Consider the following 17013-nt stretch of genomic DNA (forward strand, 5'->3'; position numbering starts at 1 on the left):
TTGGTGATAGATTAGGGAGGCGGGAGAAAGCAAATTGGGGAAACCTCTGGGATTGGATAAAAAGTAAACTGATAGACATATACTAAGCCACGCTGGCTGGGCCTGCTTAGAGGATTCTTAAAATAATTAAAAAAAAATTTCCCCACCTCACCAGGCTGGTGTGGCTCAGTGATTGAGTGTCAACCCATTAACCAAGAGGTCACCTTATCTATTCCTGGTCAGGGCACATGCCCCGGTTGCATGCTCCATCCCCCGTAGGAAGCGTGCAGGAGGCAGCCGATCGATGTTTCTCTCTCTCATCAATGTTTCTCTCTCACATCAATGTTTCTATCTATCCTTCTCCCTTCCTCTCTCTAAAATCAATAGAAACATATTTAAAAAAATATTTTCCCCCACCTCTGCATAGCATTTGCAAGCCTGGGGATCTTCCAAGAATGATCTAAATTGGAGAATGAGAAGGGGCCTGCAGGAAGAGTAGTTTGCTAGTTTGATTCAGGTCGGGGTACATGCCTGGATTACGTGTTTAATCCACAATAAGGAGTGTGCAGGAGGCAGCCGATCAATGTATGTTTCTCTTTCTCCCTCTCCCTCTCTCTCCTAAAATCAATAAAAACATTAAAAAAAGAAAGAAAAGAGTTTGTGCACAAGAGAGTTGACCAGAAAAGGGAAGTCAGTGCTTGGCCAGATGTGGCTCAGCGGTTGAGCATCGACCTAGGATCCAGGAGATTGAGGTTTTATTGCTGGACAGGGCACATGCCCACGTTGCAGGCTCGATCCCCAGTCAGGGGCATGCAGGAGGCAGCTGATCAATGACAACTCTTTCATCATTGATGTTTCTATCTATCTCTCTCTCTCTCTCTCTCCCTTCCTCTCTCTGAAATCAATAAGGATATATTAAAAAAAAGAAAAAAAAAGAAAAGAGAAGCCAAGCTTCCCGAGGTGTTCTTGTGGATGGCTTATATAGGGGCCTTTGGGTGGGTGTGGGGCTTGGGAATGAGAATGAGGTCAGTTGTCCCTAGATCATTACCTGGCCCCCGAGTAGTCACAAGATGTTTTCCATGGTCAGTGGACCATTCAAAGGACTTGTAAAATAATGCTTGCACAAATATTCTAGCTGCCATTTAATTGACAAAGCAACTATTTTGCAAAACATGTTGTTGACAAAGGAGGTTATTGTTGTACATTCTTTCCTTTAAGGATGTAATTAGGTTCATTTCAACTACCAAATTTTACAATGGGTCATCGTCAGGCCTCTAAGATGGGGTGCCTTCAGTCAAGATGGAACCCAGATTTTACCCTTATACTGACTCACCATGACTGGCTTAATCAGCGTCAACAATTTTATAGACATAAGAAGCTAGAGATGGAGAGAGGGAAAAAATATCCTGCAGAATAAGAGCAGGAAAAAAAATTGAGACTTGTAATTGTTCCAAATCTTACTGCCTCTCTGGTTTCTTCTGCATTTGACTTTCTGTTTAATATTGATAGGAGGATTGCCTTTCGGGAAAGGTGTAAAAAATAATACAAATGGAGCCACTTCAAAATGGTGTTGAAGTTGCCATCTCAGAGGAAGTGCCTTGCAGGTCTTACTCCTCATAGCTTTGGGATGTTTGACTGGGCAAAATAACTTCTGAACTGGGCCTAAAGCAGCATTATATACCAAACAACTGTTTGCAAAGCTAACAGGAAAGCAGACATTCTGGCTCCTGGACTAAAAATTAAAGACATTCTTTAGAATTAGCACCACCATTTAGAGCTAAAGAATAACTTAGCTTATTTGCAACTATAGAAATTCCTTCCTGACTTATTAATACCAACAGAAATTCCTTCGTCCTATTTGTGTAATTATTCCCCTTCCCTTTCTCATAAAAACCCCTTGCCTTCACCCCTAATCAGAACACTATTTGGGTTGTGTCCTGAATTAGTACTTCCTGAATAGCTAGTCTTTTTTTTCCTTTTCATTTCTCCAATTGTATTTTTACTTATTAATACAACATGAGAAAAAATATAACATAACTGTCTATTTTCACTACAACAGCTTATACTTTTGTTAAAATATTACAGATGTCCCTTTTTCTCCCCATTGACCCATTCCACCCTGTCCGCCCCCCTCCCCAGTCCCTCTCCACACCATTGTCTGTGTCCTTGGGTTGTGCATATATGCATATAAATTCTTTGGTTAATCACTCCCCCTCCACCCACCTGCCCTCCTCCATCCCTCTGAGATTCATCAGTCTGATCCATGCTTCCATATCATTGAATCTATTCTGTTTATCAGTTTATTAAGTTCTTTAGATTCCACATATAAGTGAGATGATGTGATATTTGTCTTCCTCTGCCTGGCTTATTTCGCTTAGCATAATATGCTATTCTTTTGGATTGCAAATAAATGCTTGTTGTCTCTCACTTTGGCCTTTTATTTTTAGGTAAACAAAGGGGCTTGGGAAGATTTCAGCTTCAGTGTCGCCTTAGGAAACTACAGTAGGCTTGAAGCAGAATTGAATTCATCAAGAAACTTGTGTGTGCGCTTGCCTGGGGAGGCTTTTTAAAGATCTGATGGGCATGTTGTTCCTGACCCCAAGAGAGGACATAAGGGACTGGACTCAGGTTTTCTGTTATGTTTTCTGGGATCACACATGTAGAAAATCAGATAAACCAAGAAGGCTAATGTAAGGGACCTCTTCAGCCCCAAACTGTGTGCCCTCCCCAGCTCTCAGATGAATCAGCACTACACAAAATTAGTTTCTCCCTCGTGCTGTCCCAGAGTCGATTCCCTAGTCCCCTGTTATGCATTAAAGGAGGTGATTTGAGGTATTATGACCCCACCTTTCCAGATTAGAAAAGTATTACACTGTGATTAAATGAGATGACATATATGAAAAGAAGACAGTTTATAAATAATATTATTATTAACCATCACCTGAAATAGAGATTGAGACAGTGTGCTGTGTGGACCCAGTCAGCCTGTGTTCAAATTCCTGTTTCTTCACAATTTAGGTGTGGGGCTTTGGAAATATTGATCTCTTTGAGCCTGTTTCCCCAACTGAAAAGTGAAGATACTAAAGGTATCCACCTCAACCTGAGGGTTAAGTGCACTTGGATCTTGCAAAGCACTTAGCACAGAGCCTGACCCATTGTGAGCGCTTGAGAACTCAGTGCAGCTGGACCCAAACTTGCATTATAATCTTCCACAGAGTGAGAATCCAGCAGCTTTTTAAAAATTTATCTTTATTGTTGCAAGTATTACAGGTGTCCCATTCCCCCCCCAATTGACCCGCTCCACCTTGCTCCCACCCCCTCCCCAGGCCTTCACCCCGTTATTGTCTGTGTCCATGGGTTAGGCATATATGCATATAACTTCTTTGGTTAATCTCTTCCCACCCTCCACCCCCTTCCCCCTTCCCTTTGAAATATGGCCATCTGTGGCATGTGTCAATGTCTCTGGATCTATTTAGCTTATTAGATTCTTTTGTTCATTAGCTTCTTCTTAAAGAAGACCTTTCAACATTTCATGTAGCACTGGTCTGGTGGTGATGAACTCCTTTAGCTTTTTCTTGTCTGAAAAGATCTTTATCTGACCTTCAGTTCTAAATGATAGCTTTGCTGAGTGGAGTAATCTTGGTTGTAGGTTCTTGTTTTTCATCACTTTGAATATTTCTTGCCACTCCTTCTGGCTTGCAAGGTTTCTGTTGAGAAATCAGCTGACAGTCATGTGGCTGCCCCCTTGTAGGTAGCTAAATGCTTTTCTCTTGCTGCTTTTAAGATTCTCTGTCTTTAACCTTTGGCATTTTAATTATGATATGTCTTGCTGGGGGCCTCTTTGGGTTCCTCTTGTTTGAGACTCTCTGTGCTTCCTGGACTTGTAAATCTGTTTCTTTCCCCAGGTAGGGGAAGTTTTCTGTCATTATTTTTTTCAAGTAGGTTTTCAATTTCTTGCTCTCTTTCTTCCCCTTCTGGTACACCAATAATATGAATGTTGGACTGCTTGAAGTTGTCCCAGAGACTCCTTACACTATCTTCATATTTGTGGATTCTTTTTTCTTTTTGCTCTTCTGGTTGGGTGTTTTTTGTTTCCTCATGTTCCCAATTGCTGATTTGATTCTCAGTGTCCTCTACTCTACTGTTGATTCCCTGTGAATTAGTCTTCATTTCAGTTTGTGTAGCCTTCATTTCTGATTGGTACTTTATTATGTCATCGATGGTCTCACTTGTTTTCATAATAGTCTTACTAATATCCTTGAGCATCCTTATAACCATAATTCTGAACTCTGTATCTAGTTGCTTGCTTGGTTCTATTTCATTTAGTTCCTTTCCTAGAGATTTCTTCTGTTCTTTCCTTTGTGACATGTTTCTTTGCTTCCACATTTTGGCTGCTTCCAGGTGTTTGTTTCTATGTATTATGTAGAGCTGCTATGTCTCCTGGAATTTGTAGAGTGGCTTTGTATAGTAGGTATCCTGTAGGGTCCAGTGGCTCAGCCTCCCCAGTCACCTGAGCTGGGCCTTCTAGGTGCTCCCCTGTGTGGGCTGTGTGCACTCTCCTGTTGTAGTTGAGCCTTGGTTGCTGTTGGTGTCACCGGGAGGAATTGACCCCCAGGCCAATTGGCTGTGAGGACCAGCTGCAGCTTCATCCAAAGAGCTGCTGGCCTGGCCAGGCATGGCTCAGTGGTTGAGTGTCGACCTAAGATCCAGGCGATTGGGGTTTGATTCCCGGTCAGGGCACATTCGTGGGTTGTGGGCTAGATCCCCAGTCGGGGGCATGCAGGAGGCAGCCGATCAATGACTCTCTCGTCATTGATATTTCTTTCTCTCTCTCTCTCCTTCTCCTTTCCTCTCTCTGAAATCAATAAAGATATATTTTTTAAAAAAACACAAGACAAAACAAAAAACAAAGAGATGCTGTATTGGAGACACCCTTATGGAGCACGATTTACTTCAGGGGAGCTTTGGTGTTCACCAAGTGCGCCCCTTGAGTATGTCACTCATGGATATGGTAGGGTTGTAATCCAGCGTAGTCGTGTCTGACCACCAGGTGCACTGTCTCTGGGCCTCCTGGGAGGTGCAAAGTCAGCCTCTGCCAGTGCCTTGCCCAGGGCCACCCAGCATGAGCTACTCAGCAAACTGTAGTTGGCTGCTACTTGTGCTGGGCTTGGAGGTGTCCAGGAGAGGCCAAGCTATGAGCCAGTGCAGGCTGCCACTAGTGCCAGGCCTGGGGCCACTTATCAAGCCGTATGGGGCCCGCTGCTGCTTGTTTGAGAGATTTTAGGAAAGTCCTAAGCATTAGGCTGGAGAGGCCCCTTGCACAGAAAAGCCCCTGGAAATGGCCTGGATGAGATGCAGGTGGGGAGGGGCGGGGCCTCCGGGAATCATGGGGCGGGGCCAAAGGTGTGAGTCAGGTGCTGGCGATTCAAATATGGTGCCTGCCTGCCGGCTCTGTGCGGGGAGGACTCGCCAAAGTAGCAATGGCCTCCGCCAGCCCTTCTGCCTGGGAGGAAGCTGTGCCTCCACCTCTCGCCCGGGTTTCAGGCAGGTTAGTTCCTCCCCTAGTGTCCCAGGTCCTTTCAGGCTGCTGCCCGGCGCTGGGCTCAGAGGGAGCGCGTCCGAGTCCGCATGCGGGCCCTTTAAGAGGAGCTGCTGGGGCTCCCCCGGCCTCCGCGACCCTCAGTGACAGTTCCCGCTGGTTTCACAGCCTGGAGCTGTGGGGACGTCTCTTCCTGGCTCTGGAGCCCTGGGCTGCGGCCTGCTGTGGGGCTGGGACCCCTCACTCCTCTGGGAAACCCCCACCACCGAGATTCCCTCCTGGGTTTACCCCGCGGCACCGGGTGTGGGCCCGTGGCCGCGCCTCCGGGATTCAGCCCCGATCCGCCCGCGTCTCCACCCCTCCTACTGGTCTCGATGCTCCTTCAGCTCCCTGGTTGTGGGGCTTCTGTTCAGCCAGACTTCAGGAGGCTCTGAGTAACGGTGGTTCTGTGTTTTAGTTGTGATTTTGATGTGGCTGCGGGAGGCGCGGGTGCAGCTGTTACCTACCCGCCACCTTGTTCTAGTTGGTCGGAGAATCCAGCAGCTTAGCTGGGCCCTCTTGAGAGAGCAGGGAAGGGAAAGAAAGGTCCCATGGGAGGTTTTCCAGGTGTCTGTCTTCCCAATTTGAGGCATGGGAGTGACTTCCTACCTCTCCTCTTAAGAGGCAGCTCCTTAAAAAAGAGTAAGTGGCCTTGGCCTGTGTGGCTCAGTTGGTTGGATGTCCTCCCACCACTGAGAGGTCACCGGTTTGATTGAAGTTTAATTCCCCGTCAGGGCTCATGCCCAGGTTGTGGGCTTGATCCCCAGTGGGGGGTGTGCAGGAGGCAGTTGATCGATGTTTCTCTCTCCCTCTCTCTCTCCCTTCCTCTCTCTCTCAAATCAATAAAAACATTAAAAAATAAAAGTGTCAGCCATGGTGTATTTCTGTTGTAACAGCTTTAACCACTTTATCTTACAGTGGAGGGTTCAGCAAAATAAGCTTTTTTTCTATACATGGCTTCGTCTCAGTGCACCTCTGTGGACAGTGTCTAATGGCGGGGTTGGCTCATTTTCTGGAACCAGATAAACATTTGTTCCCACTGGCCCCATGGTGATAGTGTCACTGTTAATGAGCTGCGGCAGTTGCCCATTGCCGCCAGAGCCATTAGGGAAGCCCTGGCAGAGTTCTGTTTATTGCCAGGGGAGGTGTCAGAGGCAGAGAAAACACAGCTGGGGCTTCCAGCCCCCAGCAGCTCATGCAGTATAGGAAGCCAGAGCAATCATTCTTAGACATTAGAAGTGAGGACAGAAATTCCAAGAGGAATAGAAGTGGGTGAGATAAAGGATTCGGGGGTCTGTGATTTAGAGTTGTTTTTCAGGTTTCTGAAATTTTGAATAAGTTAAGGTAATATTAGTAGTGCAATGGAAGGCACACTTCTTAAGGTGGTGGCAATTTGAGCAATGCCCTACTAAGGAACAAGCTCTGGGTTGGTTTGCTTGTCAGAGATTGCACTCTGGTGGAAGCCGATACTCTCTGGTGCTCAGTAAATACGCATTGTAGGTGCCCTGGATCAGCCGAGCCATTGGAGAGGTATTCAGAATGAATAGCTTCCATAGTGGTGCAGTAGGCACAGAATATATGTGTTGTGACAAAATCCATTGGTCCCTTAACTAAACCAGCCTCCACAAACACACTGAGATCGTGCATGGCCAGTTGGATGGCAGAGAATGCTGAACTTATATGAACGTGAGATTGCTAGAGAAACAAGCGCTCCTGAGAAGCCGATAAGGCAGGCTGGACCACCCATCACAAAGCATTTGTAGGCGCTGGTTTTAGATGCGGATGTTTTTGTCTATGGGGGCTGAGATATGCAGGCAGGTGAATGTCCTTGTCACACCTCTTTGTGCAAAGTAGTAGAAATCTAGTCAGGCTAGTACAAGTCAAAGTAGAATTTAGTGGGAGGATTTTAGGATATGTCCTGGTATCCAGGAGGAGGCAGCACTGGAATTAAGAACTGCCCGTCTGGAACCCAGGTGATTTTCTCTGTCTCTTGAGAGCTAAGTGAACTCTCACCTCTGCACCTCTGCTCCTCTGCACATCTGATTGTTTTCCTTGACACAAATCTCTGCAGCCTCGTGCCCACTCTGATGAGCAGTAAAATAAAATCTAAAAAGTAAAACATTGTAGAAATGAGTAGATATAACAAAAAAACACACACAAGACAACCAAGGAAAATAAAAAAAATATTCAAATCTCCTCCGCATCAATTGGTACCAGCAGGGCAAGAGAGGGAAAAAACATCCAGGTTCCCCGATTATAATAACACAAGCGTGGAGGGAACCAGGACTGTTACACCACCCTGAGTGAGGGACCAGGACGGAGCAGAAGGAGGAGAGGTTTTTATATTATATAAATATCAAAGCTAGGCCTGTGAGCGTGAGAACTTTTTGATTTCTGCAGGACCGTCCTGATGATTCAGGTCTGGGCAATACAGGTAATAAATTGGACATATCCTTGCAGCTTCTGTTTTTCTAGTTGGCTTTGCTACCTAGAGAAAGCTAGCCTAGAAAAGGTAAAAAGTACCCTGTAAGAATGAAGGTGAGATTTAGTCCAAAAGTTATTAGGTAAGGCTAGGTGACATAGACATCCATGTAATGGGGGTTTTAGTGGCCTGGCATCCGGTGTCAGAACCTGATGGCGTAAGGAGGCCACTGACACAGGAGAAGAGCAGTAGCGGGGCCTGCGCTGGTCCAGTATAGGGTGTCAGAGCCCGAGTAGGGTGAGTAGGGCGTATACCTGGGGGAGGGATGTTAGTAATGTTAGTAGCAGCAGGATCAGCCCAGTGGGGTATTGGAGCTGAGTGGGGTAAGGGGCATATCTACTTAGCTGAAGGGTGGGCTAGGGAGGGTGTGTGGGGCACTGATAGGAGATTGGTTATGCACTAGGCAGAGGTGGGAGGGTGGGGAAGGGTAACAAGTATTTGTTTGCTTGGGCTGCCATAATAAAATACAACAGACCGGGTAGCTTTAAACAACAGAAATTTATTTTTTCACAGTTCTGGAGGCTGGAAGTCCAAGATCAAAGTGTGGAAATCATCGATTACATACTGCTATAACTAAGTGAATAAATAAATGAAAAGAGAAAAAAAGTTTTTCTCACAGTAGAATGTCAATGATTAATTAGAGAAGGGATGGTGGAGTTAGAAAATCAGTATTTGGCAGCAGGTATAGTAATAATTAATTCAGCAAAGAAACATCGGTGGAGGCTGAAACTAGAGGGAAGACATTTGATAAGGTAAGGATATACACATTATTTCAATGTATCTCCTAAAAATACTTAGGAATTATATAGTGGATAAACCTGGCAGATATCACCTTAACCAAGTGACCAAAGTTAATATCCCCAATAATGACACAAATCTAGATTGGGTACCATCTGATACGACACAATGAAAGGAACACAGCATCATTTTTGTAGCATCCCTGCCCAAACCCCATAACCTGAATCTAACCAAAGGGGGATCAGACAAACCAGTATTGAGGGACATTCTACAAAATACCTGTCCTGTAATCTTCAAGTTTCAAGGTCATGAAAGACAGGGGAAGTCTGAGGAACAATTCCAGATTGAGAAGACTTAAGAGACATGACAGCCCTGGCTGGTTTGGTGCAGTGGTAGAGCCTCTGCATGAGGACCAAAGGGTCATGGGTTCAATTCCCGGTCAAGAGCATGTACCTCGGCTGCAGACTCTGGTGTGGGAGGCAACCAATCGATGTGTCTCTCTCACATCAATGTTTTCTCTCCCCTCCACTCTCTCTAAGTCAATGGGAAAAAATATCCTTTGGTTAGAATTTTAAAAAAAGGAGACATGACAATTCAATGCAACATGTCATTTGAATTGGATTGTCTAATTTTCCAGAGGGTATTATTGGAACAAAAGGCAAAACTTGAATGGGTCTGTAGACTAGATGGTGATAATGTATATCATTAATTTCCTGATTTTGATGTTTGTATTGGATTATGTAGAAGAATGTCCTTGGTAAGAATTATACATTAAAGCGTTTAAAGATGATGGGGCATCTTTTAATTTTTTTTTTTAAATCCTCACCCATATTTTTTCCATTGCTTTTCAGAGAGAATGGAAGGCGGAGAGAGAGGGAAACATTCAAGTGAGAGAGACACATCAACTGGTTGCCTCCGGAACGTGCCCTGGGGATCGAGCCTGCAATCGAGGTACCTGTCCTGGGCAAGAGTCAAACCCAGGACCCTTCAGTCTGTGGGCTGACGCTCTAACCACTGAGCCAGACCAGCCAGGGAAATGATGGGGGCATCATTTTCCAAATGGTTCAGGAAATAAGAGGTTCTTTGTTCTAGTCTTGCAAATTTCTTCATGTTTAAAATTGTATCTAAGTTACAAAATTACCTAGACAAAAATGAAAATAAAATAAAGATATTGTATTGGACAAACAAAAACTGAGAGTTTACTATCAAAAGACTAAAGGAAATTCTAAAACACTTTTTTTCCCCAGGCGGAATGCCAATGATCTTAGATGGAAGGTTAGAAATAAAGGAGGGATAAAGAACAAAGAACGGGGTAGATATACAGGGAATCTAGAAGAACATTGACTATAGAGGTTTAAAATAAAACACATATCACCCCAGCCAGTTTGGCTAAGGGGTTAGAGCACCGGCCAGTAGACTGAAGTGTCCTGGGTTCGATTCTGACCAAGGATATATACCTCGGTTGCAGGCTCAGTCCCTGGTCAGGGTGTGTGCAGGAGGCAACCAATCGGTGTGTCTCTGTCACATCGATGTTCTCTCTCTCTCCCTTCCACTCTCCCTGAAAAGCAGTGGAAAAAATATCCTCGGTGAGGGTTAAAAAAAAATTTAAATTAAATACATGTCAATAATAACATATAAGTTGAGAGAGGGATATGTGGAATTAAATGTTCCAAAATTTATTGAATTTTCTAAGAAAAATGTAGATACATTGATTATATTTGATTTAGATTAATCAGGGTTGCATATTGTATCCTCTTTTTTTAAGTAAGGGGGATTTCCTTTAAACAAATTTTTTTTTATTGATTTCAGAGAGAGGAAGGGATAGAAACATAGATGAGAGAGAAACATTGAAACATTGATCAGCTGCCTCCTGCAAGCCCCCTACTGGGTATTGAGACCGAAACCCAGGCATGTGCCTTGACCAGGAATCAAACCAGCGACCTCCTGGTGCCTGGGTGTATGCTCAAGCAACTGAGCCACACCGGCTGGGCACCTATTGTAATTTTTAATGTACACACGGAAAGTAAAAAAAAAAGAAAAATAATATATAACTTCAAAAAGTATACAAAAATAAAATGATAAAAAAATTCACTGTCAATCCAAAAGAAGGCAAAAATGAGAGAAAAGGGGACATAAAATATCTGGAACAAGAACAAAGCACATAATAATATAATAGATTTTAATCCAAATATAGCAGAATTTACATGGCCTGTATGTGGACTAAGTGCTTCTGTTAAAAGACAAAAATTATTGGACTGAATAAAAAAAAAACCCACCAAACCAAACCTTCAATTTACAAGAGACACGTGTAAAACATAAGGATACAAAATGTTTGAGAGTCAAGGGAAAGTAAAAATACACCATGCTGACTAGAAAAGACAGTTGTATGTCTGTGTTAGTATTAAACCACACAGATTTTAAGGCACAAAGCATAACTAGAAAGAAAACAGTCACTTCGTAATGATTACAGGTTCAGTTGACCAGGGTGAGATGATAAAGCTGCTTCTGAATGCATCTAATAATTATGGCTTAAAATACATGAAACAAAAATTGACAGGACCGCAAGGAGAAACTGAAAAATCCATAATAATGGGCTATTTTAACATGTCTCTCAATAACTGATAGGACAAGCAGACAAAGATCAGGAAGCGCGTGGGAGATTTGACATGATGAGCAAGCTTAATTTAATGGACACATCAGTATATACAACCCTCCAATAACTGTAGAATTCATATTCTTTTCCAGACCGAGTGATATTTATAAAACTTGGATATATACTGCACTATAAAGCAATTCTTGATACATTTCAAATGATTGAAATAATAGAGCATGTGTTTTGTGACCACAATGCAATTATGTGAGAAATCAATAACAAAGAGATAACTAGAAAGTAAATCCCCTTGTGTATGCAGATTGTATTAGTCAGCTTTAGTTAGGTTATCATGCAAACAAACAATTCCAGGCTCTCCTTGACTTACAACACATGTATTTCTCATTCGTGGTAATATTGTGGCTGTTGCAGCTGTGCTCCGAGCTAGGTTAGCTTCAGGGCTGCTTTCTGTGTCTTTTTATTCTGGGATCCAGGCTGATGGAACAACCTCTGTGTGGGACGTGTTATTCTCATGGCAGAAGGCGCTGGAGTGTAAAAGGCCCGACCCAACCACACAATCACAGTTGAAGCTCTGCACTAATATAGCGCATGTCTATCTGCTCAATAGTCCATTGGCCCAAGAAAGCCACATGGTCACATCCAAAGTCAGTGGCATGTATTGTCCTACTACAGGTTAGGAGGGAGTAAATAATTGAAAAAAGAAAAAAAGAAATCTATGACTTAAATCAAGAAACCCCATGGGTCAAGAAAGAAATGACAATGAACATTGGATTAAAAGATTTAATTAGTCATTAAAACACCCAACGTATTAAAACCATAGGATGAAGTAAAGCAGTTCTTAGAGGAAATTTTATACTTAAATGCACATATTAAAAATGAAGAAAGACTGAAAATTAATGGCATACGCATTCATCTCAAGAAGTGAGAAAAGCCCAGCTGGTGTGGCTCAGTGGTTGAGCATCGACCCATGAACCAAGAGGTCATAGGTTTGATTCCCAGTCAGGGCACATGCTCCAGTTGTAGGCTTGATCCCCAGTAGGGGGTGTGCAGGAGGCAGCTGATCGATATTTCTAACTCTCTATCCCTCTCCCTTCCCCTCTCTCTAAAATAAATAAAAACATTTAAAAAAGCAAAAGAAGTGAGAAAAAGAGCTACTCTATAGTGACTGTGTCTTAGGAGGGTGCCAGGTGGCTGGGGGACAGGAGTAGAAAGAATTCTTTTTCACTCTGTATCCTTTTTATCTTTTACATTTCACACCATATGCACTTATAATTTGTTTCTAGAAAAACACGGTATTGAATATGGCTTATAATGCACCCATTTCTTGTATACATCTGGCTTAAGGCACTTGAAAGGAAAAAGAGCAAAAATAGACTGGTTTAGGCATGAGAAGGGACACAAGACCATACTACAAAACAGGAAAAGATTAAATGAATTTTGAGAGACTACAACATACTACTCTATGACAGCAAATTTGAAATCTTAGATTAAATGGTGATTTCCTATCAAAATACAAACTATCGAATTTGACCCAAGAAAAAATGAAAACCAGAACAGATTATTTACCATAGAAAAAAAATGAGAAAAATGATTAAAAATGTACCACTACAAAAGAGAGCCAAGTAGATTCAAAGCAGAATTTTAGCTAACCTTTAAAGAATGGATGATTCCAAAGTTATTTAAAATATTACAAGCTACAGAAAAAAATCAAACTCTTCCAATTTGTTTTACAAAGCCAGCATAATTTTAAGAGCCAAACCTGATAAAGGTAGTACAAATATAGAATTATAGATCAACCTCACTAATTAACATATATTTACAGAAATTCTAAATATCTATTCTATACAAATAGAATCTAGCAAAGAGGGCCTAGCAATATATCAAACACACACATATACACATACATACACAACAACAACAACAACAAAATACTTAGCAACTCCTGCCCCCCACGTACTAGCCCTAGAAAGGCTTTGTTAAAGTGATTCAGTATTACGACATTTCTTAATAAAATCTATGATTAAAATAATGAGAAAAACCACATGCTCATATTAATAGATGCTAAAAGTGCATTTGAGAAAATTCATCTAATTTCTAATAAAAACAACAGAATGAAACAAATATGTCAAAAGCTATTTACTGAAAACCAGTAGCAAATATTGTCCCTACATGGTGAAACAGAAAAATAATTTCCATTAAGATCACCATTATAATTTGACTGGCAAAGTGGAAAATTAGAAAGCTATCCTTTTTCCCTCTGATGATATGATTACAAACTTAGAAAACTGAGAGACTATTAATATAAAAAAAGGTACCAAAATTAATAAGATAATTGGGTTGTGGAGATGTACTTTAAAGTGTATACAGATCAAGAATTTTCCCTACTAAATGTGGAAATGTGAAAAAGTATTGCATTTATAATAGCAACAAACATAATGAAATACTTAGATATAAATCTAACATGACACAGGACCTATGTAAAGAAAACTACAAAATATTATTATAAAACCCCCAATGAAGACCTGAATAAATGCAAAGGCATACCATGTTCTTGGATATGGAGACAATATTTAAAATGTCAGTTCTCCACAAAATATATATACATTTAATGCAATTCCACTTAGGGTGCTCATAGGATTTTCCCCAATTAGATAAAATAAACTTACACTGAGATACCATGGAAAAAGATCAGATATTGGAACTTATTAGTATCTTTCACTAGATAGAGAAGTGAAGCTGAACTGAAAATTCAGAATTGATACACATGAGAGGTGAATCTATAATAAAGAAAACATCTGAATTCAGTAGGTAAAGAATGAACTATGTTTTAAATGGTTTTGGTTCAACTGGTTATCTTGCCTGATGAAAGTAAATATGAACTCCTATCTTACTTTATGTATACAAATTCCCAATGGAAAAAAGATAAATGTTAAAAATAAAATAAATATTTTACAATAAAATACAATATAATTTATTACAATACAATACAATGTAATACAATACAATATTGTAATACAATAATTTAGGAGGCTACGTGTATTTTCTAAGGATTAAGGAGATCTTTTTAACCAAGACCAAAAGCCCAGAAGTTATAAAAGAAAAGAAAAACATATTTGACTAGAAAAAAAATTTTAAAATATGTTTTTATTGATTTTTAAAGAGAGAGGGAGAGAGAGAAAAAAATCAATGTGAGAAACAGTGATTGGTTGCCTCCTACAACCCCCTACTGGGGACCCAGCCCCTAACTTGGGCATCTGCCCCAAATGGGAATTGAACCAGCGACCTTTTGGCTCATGGGAGGATCCTCAACTAACTGAGCCACACTGGCCAGAGACAGAAAAAATTTTAATTATATTATAAATGGCACCATAAACAAAATTCATGGGCAAATGATAGATAGTATCTATAATATAGATTGTGGTTTAAAAATTAACTTTAATTTCTATAAAGTTAACTTTAGAAATTTCAGCACTTATTAATTGACAAGAAAAAAAACAAGTAATGCAATAGAAAAATGGGCAACAGACGTGAAGAGAAAACTCAGAGAAGAACAAGTCCAAATATCTAACCGCCATATAAAAAGATGCTTGAATTTCCTGCTGGTCAGGACAGGGTTGTTGCAGTGCCTTCCCATGAACTAGAAAAGCTTGGGGCCCTTCCTCTGTACTGAACAGAGGCAGGATGCTAGGTTTTGGAAGCCATTTGTGGGCTGGATTTCAGCGCCATCAAACTGTGCATAAACTGCACAACGCATGCAGTGGTCTGGACTCAGAGAACTGCAAATTAATAATGAAAAATTGCTTTATATCCATTAAACTGGCAAAAACTTAAACAGAGCTATAATACCTGTTGCCAGGAGGGATGTGGGGGAATGCGTGCTCTCAGACATTGGAGTTGTAAAGCGTTCCAGCCTTTTTGGAAGGCAATCTGGCAATACCTATTAAAATTAAAAATACATATTCCCCTTCACCCCAGAATCCTACTCCTAGGAATCTATTCCATAAAAATAAAAGTGCTAATTTGTACGGACATGTGTGCGAGAATGTTTATTGCAGCACTGTTTCTGGCTGCCAAGAACTGGAAGCATGGTGAATGGCCATTAATCAGGGAATGGCTGAAAAATTAAAATATATTGCTCCATAGAATATCACATGGCCATTAAATGGAATGAACGATAGCCTTACCAGATGTCTGAGAGAGGTTTCCATAAGATACCAGTGAGAAAAGCAAGGTGCAAAATGAGCGTAATATAATTCTATTATTGGAAAAAAACAACAACCAGGACCAAAAATCTTCTTATATATGTGGTGTATATGAATATGTATATGTGTGTGTGATAGGAAAGGGAAGTCTATGTGGACACACTCCAGATTGTCAGTGGTGGAGGAATGTTGCCCACAATAAAGACAGTAAATATGATACAGTCCCATTTATGTAAAATTGTGGGAGTGTGTGTATGTGCACATACATGTGTGTACAGACATGCATGCAAGGAAGCTCCCCTCAGTGTTACTGATTAGGATGGTGAGATTTCAGGGGACTTTTAGTTCCCTGGTAGTTTCTTTATATATTGTTCCAATTCTTTATAATGAACATGTGTTATTTTTATATCCAAGAAGAAGATGAAGTTATTTTCGTCTTGAAAATAAAATAACAACCCAAACCAAATAAACCCCAAACTCAAAATACTAATATGACTCAGTAGCACACACATTCTTATTTATAGTGGGCTTGAGGGGACTCCACTTTAAAAAGGAATGGAAAAGCATGAACAAAGCAAGTGTCGATTGCGCTGAAGTATTACCTCCATGGCAAATTATGGGGCAGTTGGGAAAATGTTTAAAGCCATACATGTATTTGTTACAGCACATGTTTTTGATGGTTTCACTGTGTCAGCAGAATTATTTGCTGCCTTTTATAAACTTTTAAAAATTTTTAGTAGGAGTTTGATATTTTGGCATTTGTTTTTTTCTTTATGGGAGAACCTAGAAAAGAGGGAAAGAGCGGTGTATGTAAAAGGTGGGGAGACCTCTCCAGCAGTTGGGGGCACTGGCTCAGTGTTGCCTGCTGCTCTGAAGGTGTAGGTTTTATCTGTTTTTCAGATAGCTAATAAAAATAGCATTACGTGAGATTACTAACCCAGCAGTGCAAAGGTTAGACTGGAGAGTGAAATTGATTTTTGTGTTTTGGATTTGAAAGAAGAGTTATTTTGGACAGATGTTTAGAGGTGCGGAAGCTTGTTGATCTACTAAAGTTGAGGCTACTAGTTAGTACAGGTTTGCTTTTACTCAGTTGTCCTTTTACAAACTGAGGAAACAAGAGAAATCTTTCCTGCCTGTAAAATGAGGATCCTGAGAGTATGTCTAAAGGAGTTGTTGAGAGGTTTAAATGGACTCATAGGAATAAAACACTTTAGAACAGTACCTGAATTTGGGAAGCACTACCTAAGTGTTGCTATTATTATTATTTATTATTATTATTACTAATCTTTTCTCATTGGTTGAGCTTAATTGTCTGCTTGCACAGAATGCACTTATTTGGGGGAGAAATGGCCTCTATTATAAACTATTGATGTAGTTCAAGATTCTGAGATACTGTCTGAATTACTTTGCTCATGATACTTCA

Source organism: Miniopterus natalensis, chromosome 1 (assembly GCF_054644295.1).
Source record: "Miniopterus natalensis isolate mMinNat1 chromosome 1, mMinNat1.hap1, whole genome shotgun sequence".
In the NCBI taxonomy this organism is placed as follows: Eukaryota; Metazoa; Chordata; class Mammalia; order Chiroptera; family Miniopteridae; genus Miniopterus; species Miniopterus natalensis.